Source organism: Ostrinia nubilalis, chromosome 1 (genome assembly GCF_963855985.1).
Source record: "Ostrinia nubilalis chromosome 1, ilOstNubi1.1, whole genome shotgun sequence".
Taxonomy (NCBI): Eukaryota; Metazoa; Arthropoda; class Insecta; order Lepidoptera; family Crambidae; genus Ostrinia; species Ostrinia nubilalis.
In genome coordinates, this window is record NC_087088.1 from 4,303,397 (window position 1) to 4,319,210 (window position 15,814).

Here is a 15,814-nt window from a genome sequence, read left to right on the forward strand (position 1 = left end):
AATTTTTTCAAGTAAAAAAAAGTGAAATAAGTACACACGGCCACAGTGTTAACTATCCATATCCGTTTTTGCTCTCGCTCTTATCAAATGGTGATTCTTTGCGATAGAACGAGACGACATGACTGGCCATAGGCATAGATAGTACCTACCTACCTATGAATATAATTTTTACTCCGAAGTAACTAAATGTAGATGATTATTTATTTCTATTAAATAGTGTAATATACTATATTTAGGTATAATATGTTATTTAAAAGTCAATTACAAAAGTCGAATATAAATTTTAGAATGCCAAGTAAAACAAAAAAAAACTTTAGGTTCTTTATTATGTAAACATATCGACAACAAAACATTTGTTTACGGCGCAGTAGTGCTTTTAGTTTAACTTTTCTTGGAGTCAAAAACAGAATCCAAATCAAAAACATCACCAATACTTGAATTTGATTGCGAGGCAACTCTGGCTGTGTATCCTGAAAGAAAATCAGAGTAAGTATGTAAGCAATAATTAATTACTTAAAATTATTATTAAATATACAAATATTGCTGCTGCTGATCTGTTGATACCAATGCCTTACTTTTGAATAAATGGGAAAGTATGAAATTCACGATAGTAATTTATTATCTCCTCATTATTAGGGAGTAATATTATAAATTAATTCAATATATTGAAATCAAATCAAAATCAAAAATATTTATTCAGTTTAGACCACAAGTGGCACTTATAATTTAATTAATCAGGTTGTCATGTCATGGATGAAATTACACTAAAAACTAATTAAAACAAAAAGGATGGGGAAAATATTCCATTATTCTGTGGTAACGCTAACAAAATTAACGCGTGAATTTTTTATAGACAAATGTAATTCAATATAAAAAAGTAGGGTAAAATATTCCGTTGACCTGTGGCAACACTTACAAAATACAACCGTGATTTTTTTTGAAAATTATTATTTAATTAAAATGAATTGGAAATGTGCTACTTACGGATAAAACATGATCCCATGCACTTTCTTCGTAATTCCAGTAGCATTCTTACATGTTGGAACGGCACAAGACGGCATAATTTATTTATAAAGTGTCAATCTGACGGATATGTAAACAATGCGCGCGCCGGCCATTGACTAATTGCTCTAAAGTCAAATTAGTGCGATTTGGAGTAATTTATATGAATACACATTTACGCCCGTTGACGGTTTCTGGTTTGTTCCGTATTCTGAGTATTTACCATTGTAAATAACATCACATACCTACATCCTACATTGAAAACGCATTGTGCTCATCAAAATTTCAAAAGCGTCTGCCCAAAAAAATCATAACCCTTAAGTAACATCCTTATTTTTGGTTACACATTGAACACCCTGGGGTAAAAAAATTACCCCAAACGGAAATTGATTTTTTAAAAGTAAATATTGATAATAAATTCAATTTGTAATTTAAAATGTATTAGCGGGTGGAATAAATTATACGATTGCCTTAAAAAATCGTCTGTCTCGCGTAAAAAAACATTTTAAATCAATCATAACAAAAAACAAAGAATTATTCATTTGCAACTATAGTCTCTACAATGATCTTCTAGAAAAATCTTGAAAATTTATTGTGGGAACCAAAAACTTACACTAATCGGACATCGAATAGCTACTTTATACAATTTTAAACTCAAAGTTAAATAAAACGTAAATTTTTGGACTTTTATCAAAGCAATATAAAAAAAACTTATTTTTTTTAAAATTATGAGAAATTGTTTTTTATTTTATTTTATTCCTAAATATTATTTTCAAAACACATCAAACACACTGAATTATTACGTAATTATCATTTTGGAATTATATTTCTGTGTCGAATTTATGAACGCTTTGTTCTGAGGGGATGTCTTCGAAGTTCGAAAAGTATCATGTAAATCAAGCTCTATTTATCTCTCTACATTCTCGAGACAACGTGCTATTTGATCGTCATATTTAATAAATATTTACTCATTTTGTTTAAATATCATAAAAACCTATTAATTACATGTTAGGTGATGATAAATTAAAGCATGCGTAACTAACACCCTGGGGTAAATTTATACCCCACCTACCTGTAAAAGCCAAACGGATGATTTTTGTCACATCCCGCGTCTACGAGCTTAAAGCACACACTCTGCATTGAGAATACACTAAACGATATTGCTCTAGCTTCACTAGAAAAAAAGATATGCCAATTTTTATACGCCTGGGGTAAAAAATTACCCCACGGTGTTACTTAAGGGTTATTATTCTAATTCAGAAGCCATTACGAGCGATTGCACAGTGCACTCCGGATGCGCTCCCCAGATGCGCGGTTCGAGTCCCAGGGGGGGCGCAAATTATCCAACTAACTCTATTTGCTTAGCCGAAAAGAAGAGTTCGGTTATACTACGATGAAACTATCTTGATCATTATTTTATCTTGCTAATCCCTACTAAGTAATATTATAAATGCGAAAGTTTGTATGGATTTCTGGATGTTAACATGTTTGTTACTCTTTCACGCAAAAACTACTGAACGGATTTTGTTGAAGCTTTACAATAATATTATTGTTTATAACCCAAAATAACACAAAGGCAATAATTTATGACGATCTGTGACAAACTAATTTTCAAGCAGGTGAAACCGCGAGCAAAAGCTAGTTTGTCTATTTATAAGCGTAGATCAAATGTCAATTTCAATAATAATCCTTGAATTTATCATAAGGACGTTTTGTTTTCTTAATTTTAAAATTATAAGAGTAATTTGCATAATTTACTGATTAATGATCATTATTGAGCATTAATACTTCTTTTTTTTTTCACACACAAAACTTAGCGATTAACATTCAACTTCTATATTATGCAAAAATCCTATCACCAATTTATTCCATTTTAAACTAACAAAAAGACAAAATACGTGTTTAAAGTTGAAAAGGAAAAACTCGAGCCAGCATGAACCCGTTTGACTAACTGAAACGCGCCGCAAAACCTTTTTCCAGCGTCAATAAAATCCAATCAAAAGGCCGACACGTTTTCCGTTCCTTTATTTTTCTCACAAAAAAAGCTTAATCAGTGGTTCAAGTATCAAGATCGTTCAATCAGCGTATATTTGGAGGCTAAGCGACATGGGAGGACTGAATATGAAGTGGCACTTTGCACAATTGATGAATCACTACCCTTGGCAGTAGGTGTTGTGGACTGATAGGTACTGGCAGCTGTTTATTATCACCCCTACTGTCCTTTAAATAAGGTCTAAGTTATACTTAGGTCGACTGTACATTTCCAATGTTTTACCCTGCGACAGACAGACACCCTAATCCGCCTGAAGCTACGTTGAAATAGAAAAACCATTTTCATTCATCAATGTGTGTATTATTAGGAAAAAATGTGTGTCCAAACTAGGTAATGAAAAAATTATTCAACCACCCATTTCTATAAATATTCAAGCCTTTTTATTAAATACAGTCCTTTTAATGTCAGTTATTGGCATATTGTTTTCATTCGAAATATTTTCCAAAGCTAGATAAATTTAAAATTGTCCATTAAATATCGGTACTTCTTTACTATTGACAGAGGAATACCCCATAATAATAGTGCTTTCCACACTGCAGACGGTAATTTGTCACGTATCCTTTGAGAAATAGAGACACCTCGATTATGATAACTAAAACCAATGGCAGAATATAACCCCGCGGCGCTTTGGTGTTAATGACACAAAGGAGGTTGGAGCTATAGTTATCTCAAGGCGTTAAGTTCATGTCATAATACTGACATGTTATTAAAAATTATACGTAATTTGGAGATCAGTTCCGTAGACTAAACACAAAAACTAATTATTACCTATTATTGAATCCGACACTTATTATTCTACAGTTTAATAAGTAATCTTACACTCATATTTTAATTATTATGTAAGTAATCAGTAAAGTAAGAGATTGTTTCTTTTCAATTCAATTCCAACAATCATTAATCTCTTAGACTTTACTCCGTCAAGCACTGCATAAAATGCAAATTAAAAATTCTTGCGTCAGCCTAAATATCGTTTAGCCTGTATACTAATCATAAGGAAATATGCAATCAAAAGAAGACAGTTTACAACTGAACAGTTTTCACTGGAAAATATCTTCATAAAATCGATACAAAAAAAGTCGTAACCAGCCCCCCTAGACAAGTGGCAAAAGACAGTTGTGATGTCGAAAGATTCAACGGATTCGATTTTCGATTCGATCATAAAGTGCTACTTGTCTAGACCAAAAGTCTTCAATTACTAAGCAATTCCGACAGCAGAAATAAAATTGCATTTTTTTCCCACGAAACATTTATGGTAACAGAAAGACAAAACATAATTTCACGCCTCGCGCTTCCTTTGAGACAGTCTCGTTTATAATTATTAAAACACTAATGATAGAACGCGGCCCTGCGGCCGTCCTTTGTATTAATGACTCAAAGACCCTAATGCGCCTCTGTAATGAGGAGGTATTCTCTTTGCCTCAAACACGCCGAATGAGGTGTTGGGAATATCATACTTAATTTGATAAATAATAATATTAACATCTGTATAGCTACTGAAGTTTGTCGGTAAATGTATCCTTGTAGGAAAATAAAAGACACATGACAATAAAAATTTAATGTTTTTTCTAGGCAATTTCCATTGACGATTGTAAATAATCATGTAGTCAAAAATGAGACCTATTAAGTCATTTTAACGACTAAAAAGCACTCTATTAAATTAAAAATACAATTTCTTTGTTCTACGACCATCATAATCATTTCAGCCATAGGACGTCCACTGCTGAACATAGGCCTCTCCCAATGATTTTCCCATTATGTTTTACGATACTCATTGATATTTAAAACTATTTAAAAAGTATTAGCTAAGTAGGTAATCTAAATTATTTTATCCTGGTAGAAGTGGGTTTTATCTAGAAATAGTTCTCCTTATAAATTCTAATCCAGCTCCTATCAATATCAATTAGACCACCCATTCACCACTCCCATTTTATTTTAACTCCACTTCCCCGCATAATCAAGACCATAAACACGTTTTTATTACGCTTTAAGTATCGAATCGAATTTCGCGACATTAGCGTTAGCTTGAATGTCCAGCATTATCACGTTGGCGACCGAAAAAGCAAAATTAAGATCCCTTAGGAGCCATTTCGTTCGGCAGTTTCAAGGAAATGGTTCATTAAGCGGACTGTACTCGGTGTTCAGTTGGTCGGAGTTTACAGCGTGTTACCTGATATCTGATGGTACTAAATGGTGGCTGAGGGAATGGACTGATTGAAATTAGCGAGAAACAAGCCGTGTGCTCGATTTGGATTCTATATTTATTAACATAGAGCTGTATTTGGAATGCAGTGCATTCCTCCTTCATCCTGCCGATAGTTGCTTAAGGGAACCCGCAAAGGTTTTAGTGGGTATACTTGGTCACCATTAGACAAAGAGTACCTACCTACAGTTTTTTCGACCACTTCTCAGCATCAGACGATGTAAGTAGTGGTACTTACTATAAGTGATAGTAGGGCAACTATATTTAAATATCCCAATTGGGAGGTAACGTATCCTGAGTAAATAAATGGATATTTTACACTACGCCTCTAGCCTCTAGATAGAATTGAAACATACTAAAAGCAAGTAAAATTTAGTCTACTTTGTAAATGGTAGGTAGGAATGATTTGGCGTGAATTTTAGGATATATTTAGGTCGTTCAGCAACTGACTTAGCAATAAAATTTATTGCTAATCGAGATCTAGCCTATGTAAATGCAAATCACCTAGCTTTATTGGCAAAGATAGCAAATAAATATCATTGCTGTGACTAGCGAAATTAAATTCTAATTTTATTCGTCGGCAGACTCATTGATGACTCATGGGCAGACTGAATAAATAAGCGTAAATGTCGCATCGCAACGAAAGTTGAGGCGAACACAATACTCACACTGATGTAATAATTGAATACAGTGTACCTACCATGAGTTTACGTTAGGTGCGCTCGCTAGCGAGTACGTCAAAAATCTCTATGAAGAATTTGTTTCTTGAAAGTAGCCGCTAGGGGCGCTGCACAATATGTCATACAATTAATGTCAGTTTTTTACGCAGTCGCTAGCGAGCACACCTAACGTAAACTCATGGTAAGCACACAGAACTTGTGACAGAACACTCAAATCAGTCATAATACGCAAAACATCAGCGCGACAAGTGTATACAAGAGCTTAGTGTGAGTTTACATCAAACGTTCTCACTAGTGAGCGCGTTAAAAAATATATGAAAATTTTATTTCTAGAAAGTTTCCGCTAGGGGCGCTGTACAATCCGTCATACATTAAATGTTAATTTTTTACGCGCTCACTTGTGGCGACATTTAATGTAAACTCACACTAAGCCCCCAGATTACAGATACAAATCTTTGCTTGTATTGTTCGCATCAAATCTTGCTGCGCGACCTATAAGAAAAGCTCACGTTCTAACCGAGTACATAACTCTCAATCATCCAGTACATAAAAAACATTACCTAATTTATCTCCAAAGTTTTCAAATAATGCTAATGGTGACTAACAGCGCATGCATACGTAAACGGTTATGCGTATTCATAAACCTTCCTGTCTTTTGTCGGGCAGAATTCTGACCTTTATTACCGTATTACCGTCTTGTTTATTCTAAGAAAGTTCCTTGCACATTTATTAAAATGGCGATAAAGGTTTATTTATTGTCTTTGCGTTCGGGTAACACGCGAGTCGAATTCCGTTGGGTTTCTTTTTGTTGAGTTCGCGATAAGCTGAGTTACGCTATCGGGGTGTCTGGAGGTGCTTGACAAAATGAAGACTACCTTAAACGAGCATTAGCCTATCGGGTAGGCAATGCTTGATAGTGGGTTCTTGAAGACTATTTTTACACGCTGTCGTGACACGCTGTGTGTTTTAGACCGAGGTAAGTTAGAAAAGATATTTCACATGAAAAAAATACTGAATCAGTCGGTACTCAAAATACCCTTGTTTTTCAGGCGACTCTACTAATAAATTTGCTACACTAAGATCTTTGGAAATCTTCATTATTTTAACGCTATGAGCCAGCATCGTACTGCTATGGTACCTATGGTAAAATTATACCACATTAAAAGTCACTTGTAAACATCTTCAACATCCGTCAGGATGTATTACCTTATTACCTAATTATATTTTTATAGATATTTGTTGATACTTATAGGTAGATACTTACAGATTATAAATGAATAATAGATGGATAATATGAAATCTCGTATGTCAATAAAATGCGCGTGTATAAACGCATACACCAGCTCTCGTAAGGTTTGTGCGTGGATAAAATTAGCTAACTATCGTAATGAAATCAATAGATTTAACTCGATAAGTAGTCAAAGAAAACAAAGAAAATGAAACTTCACTGTGAAAATTACTTTCCACAAACTAGAACCGAGCCAAATAACTGACAAACAGTTTGCCAAAACCATAAAAAATTGAGAAGTTTTTACGTAATTTACTTTATGATCGTTTTATTTTGAAAAAATAAGAACTCCCATCCAATCCATTTGCTACACTAGTGCCATCTACAGAAAGTTATACGCTTTTTATATGCTCATTTTACATGTGCTCTCAAATTTCTGAATAGTGATAGGGAAAGTACAGTCGGCGCAAAATTTATGCCGCCTCTACCGAGTTGTGTTATCGTAGCCATAAATTTCAGTTTGTCCGCAAGAGTTCGCGGGAATTCTCGCGAATTCGCGAGTGCTCGCGTGAGAGTATTTACACGGAGCGATTTCGAGTGGTTACGTAATCGCGCCTTCTATTTACGATAAGTGTTGAACGTTTGGTATGGGACTGTTAAATTGACAGTAGTCGTCAATTGTTTCTGGTGTGCATGCTGCTACATAGTACGGGTTTCGCTTGGTTGCTATATTTTACATATTGTAGATTTAGTAGTACCGGTCTAAAGGATTACTGAGTCAGTGCTTGAGATATGGCAGAGGTTTTGTGTCGTCAAACGTCAGCGAGACCAGATGTGCTTCAGACTTGTTTGCTCTTTTACGTTTTACCACTACAGTGCCGCTCTCATTACCTCAAGCACTAACTCTATCTTTACTCTTAGTATAACGTACACTTAATAATACTTACATTTGCATATAATATGGAGTTTTTGTGTTTATCAATATGAAAAATGAATTTAATTGGAGGTGGCTCAGCTAATGCTGCCTGAGCTAATTTAAATATCATTATTTTACAATTCACATTTTTATGAAACATTGTGAATTCTTTCTGTGTAAATTCTTTTCTAGCCACATCTTCGTTTTAGATAATAATTGAAAGTGATTCGCACAATACCTCGAGTTTCATACTTTCAACAGTAATATCCATAAACACAAAGTTCATTTTAAATTATTAGTGTTGTTTGTTGAATCTCTTTTGTCTCAACTGCTGTAAAATACAATTTCAATTGATATCAAACCTCTGTCGCAATGCAGCAAAATATAAAACAGACAACTACACATCAAGCTATCGGGACTATTCCCACCTCTCGTTCCCACTACTGCAACTCCTGTGTAGCCAGGATCTACAGCTTGACCGCCACAAAAACCCAACCAATGAAGGTCAAGTTTGTCCCGGGGGAAAGTTAAACTGTCATTGGACCAGCAACGAAATTAATCAAGCTAAACGTGCATCTTATGTAGTTCTGATAAGGGGAAATTTACAATAGAAATATTTAGTCTGATGTGTTGTTGTCTGTACATAACACTGGCTGTGTTGCACCATCTTACTTTAATTTTGACAAATGTCAAAAATCTGTCAAACTCCATACAAAAAGCACCGGTTATCGTTATAGTTTCCGTTAAAGATAAGTGGTGTAACTCAGCCTTAATATTTTGTTTTATAATCTCATTTTACGGCACAAGCTAAAACCGCTTTTGTTTTTTGTTTTCAATAAGATAAATAAATAATAAATATTTGCTGGCCAGCAACAAAGCGTTTTATCGAACATTAAAAAAGGAATATAGAACGAAAACAAAAAAAATAAGCCGGATTCAAATTGTGAATGGTTCATTTAGAACAAAATTTCGTATTAAACAAATATTTTCCGGAATTCGCAGGGTTGACTTTTCATGAAATGAGATAGCCCTTCCACTCTGACACCTCATCAGGCACAATCTGCTTCGTTAAAATTTGCGTTTTTAATTATGATTTTTTGTCGGAAATTCTTACATCATTATCGCGTTACGTTAGGTTACGGTGGAATGGCGTCGTATTGAATTTTGCGGACTGTTTTTTTACAAGGTTTATGAATAAGGTTTCATTTAGGTATGTTGTGAATTTATTGTTGCATTTTTAGACAACGACTTTTGCACTTTATTTATTTTCCTATTGTGACGCTTAAATTAAGCTCTTCTTCAAGCATTTGTTTACTATATTTAAATGATTAAAATTATCTAAATGAAAATATTTTTCTTAGGGCTCTATGTATATAATTAATCAAGTTACAATTAGACAGTTAACAAGAAAAATACCTTAAAAAAAACATTTTTGAAGTATTTTAGTAATTTTTATTGTACAAATGACAAACAGTCGCGTCAACCCCTCGTGGTATTATAACATTATTTTGTCATTTTTAAAAGTGATCTGGTCAGTAAAAATATTTATAAACTCTGTGTCATAATTATTAGCATCATAATAAGGGTGACTTTAATTCTAATATTGTAAATCTTTTCCCAATAATCCCTAGCTTAAGTTTCTGTGTGACCGTTAATTTGTAAGAAACCCGTCAAAAGTGTCGGATTGAAGCCCGCGGTAATATTTCGAGGGTGTGCCCTGGAGGAATGACTGAGTCATACTTTTGGATTAATGTTTTGTATGAAAGGAGTATTAGATTGCAATCTAAATTGTGTCGGTACAATAGAATATTGCAAAGTAAAGCAATAAATAGAAGCGTTGGAATTAATTATAATATACAGCGACGAAACGTCATGGTAAAATTATGCTTCTGAAGTTGTAATAAGAGCTGATTTGCAACAACTATCTATACTATAATGCGAAAGTAACTCTGTCTGTCTGTCTTGCTTTCACGCCTAAACCACTGAACCGATTTTGATGAAATTTGGCATAAAGAGAGTTTGAGTCCTGAAAAAGGACATAGGATAGTTTTTATCCCGGTTTTTGAAACAGGGACGCACGTGATAAAGTTTTTCTGTGACAGACAAAATTACACGCGGGCGGAAAGCTAGTAGTTAATATGTTTGTTTTACGATGAAATTTTGAAAAAAAAAAAACTAATAAAGTTGAGGTGGAGCAAAGAAAACAAAAATCTAATTTACGAGACCATTGAAAACTAGTTAATTGGATATTCAGAGCAAAATAAATTGTTACGAACGAAACCTTGTATTTTGGTAAAATGTGTCAACTACAAAATTGATTGTACAATTTCTAGCGTATTTAAACAAAACCGCTCTTTAAATGTAAAGTTACGGCCACTAAAGAACAGTTCTAAGAATCCAAACTGGAATTCCTTCATAACTTTGCATGACAAACAAAAAGAAACAGCTACTCGTACACTTGCCAAATAGCAATCCAACATTAATGGAATACCACTGTGTCGTTTTTGCCAGGGATGTTATGGATATCCGTAACCGTAACCGAAACTATCGGATATACGAAATAAAAAAATATCCGAAACCGTAACCGATTCAAAAGTTTCGGATACTTTCGGATTTAGGCAGTTTAAAATAAAAGTAGTTTTATGCATAGCATTTTATACTATGTAAAGGCATAACAGCCTGATTTACCTTTATGATGCCATCCAGCATAATTTTTAATTTTTTTATTACTTTTTATTCGATTTAAAGTGTGCGGCCATGAATGAACCGTGTTGGACAACTATTGCAAATTGCATTCTAAAGCACAGATATCCGTAACCGTAACCGAAACCGGTATAATAATATTCCTATATCCATAACCGTATCTATAACCGAAACTAAATATCCATAACATCCCTAGTTTTTGCCAAGATTTGACTAATGGGCGGAGTGTCCGACGCACCCGCGCCTTCCCACGGGCTGGGATAAGCTGGAGTAATAATGTCGTGTGTATATGACTTTTGTTTTTGTGGGTAATGCAGCCATGTTGTGTTTCAGCGTGGTTTCAGTAACTGAAACACCATTTTGCCTGTTTGAAACGTGAGGCCTTGAACGGTTTTTCTTTTTGAATCTGGAGCAGACCATAATTAATTAATTATGATACAACTACCTGTGTTACCCACGGTAACACGTAGCCTATATGTTAATCCAGTGTGTCAGCTAACTTCATACCAAATTTTATCAATATCGCTCCAGCCGTTTAGACGTGAAGAAGTAACAAACATACACTACAAAATCTATCGCCTTTATAATAATAGTGTGATCAGCCTTGTTGCACTATAACCGTCCATTCCTTCATTTCACTACCACACTGTCATTAGTAATACTTAATTATTACTGATCTGGAGGTCTTTAGAGTCCTGCAAATATTATTTTGTATTATGTATAATCTGTATTATGTAGTGACAGAACAAGGTGCACAAGGTGTACATATCACCTTATAAAGGTTGCAAGAAGGCGCTGGACGCAGGCCGCTACCAACCGGTCGTTTTGGAAATCGTCGGGAGAGACCTATGTCCAGAAGTGAACGACAATCCTGTGGCTAAAATAATGATGATTGTGTATTAGAAAGACTTTTCTATGTTCTCACTCAGAAAACAATGAAAGTTGCACGTCGTTTCAGCCAAATGACGTCCACTGCTGGACAAAGGCCTCCCCCAAGGCTTTCCATAACGACCGGTACTGCGCTGCCCGCATCCAGGTTCTTCCAGCGATCTTCACCAGATCGTTGGTCCACCTAGTACGGTACAGTTGCACGATAAATCGAATAAAATATAACGTTCAATATCCCTTTGTATCACGTATCCTAATTTCGTTACGAGGTCGGTAACATCCCGCCTTTGGGAGCGACAATGACATTAGTTCTCGGGCACGCAGTTCAGAAATTGCAACAAGTGGCCGAAAATATTTAGAAGTTCATTTGGCTTGATTGTTTGGTATTCGGCAACTGTTAGTGGACAATGGATTTTGACGGTCGAACTTCTTCTTCTTTTCGTGTCGACAACAAACCTACACAGTGTCAGCCCAAAACTCCGCCACAAGAGTGGCGTTGTCAGTAGCACTCATCAAATCCTCCTGAGTGCAGTTGCTTGGGCACTCAGGGCATGACATCAGGTGCCTCATCGACTGGGGAACAAAACCGCACCTGCACTCCATGTTCAAGCCATCCAAGAATCCCCACCTGGCCAGATTGTCCTTACTACGGCCAACCTGCGTCCGAAGTCTATTTAAAGACTTCCAGGTAAGCCAGGGGAGCTCATGTCCAGGTGGAGGACTCTCAGACATAGGGACAAAAGGGCAGGGGAGATCAGCTCTCTCGCGCCATAACCTGCATCTCTCTTTTGACCGATCGTCATGAAGGAGAGGGGACACACTTTTTACGAAATTGCTTCGGCTTTTTAGCCTTTGAGGCACAGGGTCGTAATTGAAAAGTGGGTGCCGTGTGTCACTCAGCATGGCCGATTTCTCGGAGGAGGCCGCGACGGCTCTGCGGATCTCTGGGGGCGCTATTCCAGCCAGCGGATACAGCATTTGTACCGGTGTCGGTTTTAGGCAACCAGTAATCAACCGGCAGGTTTCATTCAGTGCTGTATCTACTAGCTTGGCATGGGCTGAGCGGCTCCATACGGGGCTCGCATATTCACCTGCTGAAAAGGAAAGCGCCAAACCAGTGCACCGCAGAACAGCGGGCGAGGCTCCCCATTTAGTGGAAACCAGTCGGCGCAAGAGGCCGTTTCTGGAATGCACCTTCTGCTTGATGTTTTGGCAGTTTTTCTTAAAAGTCAGTGACCTATCCAGAAAGACACCCAGGTACTTGGGAAAGTCGGTATGCTCAATGGGCACCCCACGTCATTGGATGTTGAGTTTTCGGCCCGCCTCTCTATTGCGCAGGTGGAATACGCAACTTTGGGTCTTGGTAGGATTTGGCCTCAAGGAATTAGCCTCATAGTACTCTCCCAGGCTTTCCAGAGCGTTCGATAGGTCGTCTTCAACCTGTTCGAAGCTAGCAGCCTGAGAGGTTAAAGCAAGGTCGTCTGCATATAGGAAGCGGGACGTGTGGGGGTTAGATGGTTGGTCGTTGGTGTACACGTTAAATAGAATGGGTGCCAAGACACTGCCTTGAGGCAAACCATTTTTTTGTGTCCTCCAACGACTTTTGTCGGACAGGAAGTGGACCTGGAACCTCCGATTGTGCAGAAGTTCGCGGAGTACGTTGACAAATTTATTGTCATTGGTAAGGGACTCCACCTTCCACAACAAACGTCTCAGGTTAACAGTGTCATAGGCTGCGGAGAGGTCTACAAACACAGCACCCGTAACCATGCCTGTCTCGAAACCATCTTCAATGTGCTGCGTTAGTTTGAGCGTCTGGTTGCTGCAAGACTTAACAGGCCTAAAACCGGCTTGTTCGGGGATTAGCTTTGGGTCGATCATTGGGGTAAGCCGGGCTAGCAACAGTCTCTCGAACAACTTGTAAGAATGGCACAATAATGATATTGGCCTAAAGTTTTTCGGATCGTCCGCTGGCTTACCCGGTTTTGGGATAGCGATGACCTTTGCCTTTCGCCAGAGCCGGGGGATTGAGGCATGTTCCAGGCAGAAGTTGAACATTTGCAGCAACCATGACACCGCAGCAGGACCAAGGTTCTTAATTTGCTCAACTGAGATATCGTCGACTCCAGGGGCTTTACCGCACTTAAGGAGTTTTATTGCGGTTTTTATATCAGTCAGGCTAAAGGGTTTGCTGATATCATCACAGTTGTTCGTGATGTCTTTTGATTTGGGGACTCTACCAAGGGGACACGAAGATTTGCCATTCAACAAGAGCTGATGCGCAATCTGGTTGGCCGTGACTTGGCTGGGCGATGCGGGTTGAGGGGGCTCGCTTGTGAGTTTGCGGAGAGTTGACCAGGCCTTTTTACTGTTGTGCGTCATATCGACGCTAGTGACAGTGTTAACCCACCTCATCTTTCGCTTTTCACCAATATTTGTCAGGAGCTTTTCGCCTATCAAGGTGGTATCTTCCGAGAAAGGGTCAGAGTCATACATGAGCTCATACTGCCTTAGTAGTTCGACGGAGTCCGCCGACAGCCCCGGAATGTAGGATGTCCTGCAACCCCTGGGGATACAGTGCCGAGAAATGGTCCACACGATCTCAACAAAGCGATCATAGTTTTTCGGGGTAGGCAAGACATCGAGAAGGGCGACGTCGACGGACTGCGCGAACTGTTCCCAGTTACCTTTGGCGAAGTTAAACCTGCGCTGGAATGGAACCTCAATAGGTCGGATGACGGGCTGTACCACACACATGATAGGCCTGTGCTGGGTACGAGGTATGGGTGGACACACGGTTTTGGCACATTGTGAGCTAATGGAGGACGAGACAAAGATCAAGTCTGGATTGTACCCTTTTTTCCATCGGCCGCTGTTAAAAGAAGCCGGTTGCTTAGGATTATGGATCAGACTCAGATCATTTGTGTCAGCCCACTCCTCCAGTGCGTGTCCACTCATGTCCGTGTCCTGGTAGCCCCAGTTGGAACCCCGGCTGTTGAAGTCTCCGATCACGACCTTCACTGGTTGGTTGTCAAAATTATCTGGAGGGTCGAAATGAAACAGTGTCCCTGGAGGTTTGTACACGGAAGTTATAGTACAGTTCCCAGTTTCAACCGTAACAACTTCAATGTCATTTTGTGACGAGCATGAGGTGGAAATGATGCTTACGCCGGGAGCAGCAAACACTGCGTTACCGTGTTTCGGATGTGAGATCTCGGCGATAAGCTTAAGTCCGGCTATTTGTGGGCGGCTCTGTGTTTCGTCTCGATGGGTCTCTTGCACGCAAAGAATGTCACAATTGGTTTTGCGGCAAAGGTTAGACAGAATCTCTGATTTGTCCTGCGAGAACCCTTCAATATTAATCGAGACTACACACAGGCACGGTTTTGTGAGCGGACTGGTTGAACTTCGGTTTGTCATCGTGGTGCAGTAATTCGTTTCACGGCTTCTGCCGCTACTCACGGGGAGGGCCCGAGCAAAGGAATCGCTCTACGGGAAGGCATACTCCATCCCCCCACGGTCGAACTGGGACTGGTGGAAGGTTTAATGGAGGGTAGATTCCATGTAATTATCCTCTATTTCACTGAACGGTAACACTATCCTAAGGCCGTATACAGAAAGAAAAGCACTTACCAGCGCTTGTCAACGCTGGTCCGTTCGTTCACAAAGGAAGCAAGTTGAATGGCATTTTATATGGCAGCGTCCAGCGCTGACCAGCGCGTGTTAAAACTTGTCGGCGCCGTTCAGTGCTTATCGTCACACGTTCAATATTTTCCTGCGCGGGTTACCAGCGCTGTCAAGCGCCAGATATAGAAATGAATTTGAATCTTTCTTTTTGTATACGGCCTAACACCGTTTTTGGTTGGTAGCCGTTTTTGGTATGCATGGTTATATTTGGTTCTATTTCTCTAAAGGTAACTTTCCCCCGGGACAAACTTGACCTTCACTGGTTGGGTTTTTATTGGCGGTCAAACTGTATATCCTGGCTATACAGGAGTTGCAGTGGTGGGAACAAGAGTTGGGAACACTACACACTTACTTGCTTCTTGTGTTTCCTCTTGTTAGTTAGCTATCTAATGTATTTATGTACCAAAGAACGCGATGTTAAAGAATGTAGAGCTGCACTTCGGTGATCAAATATATT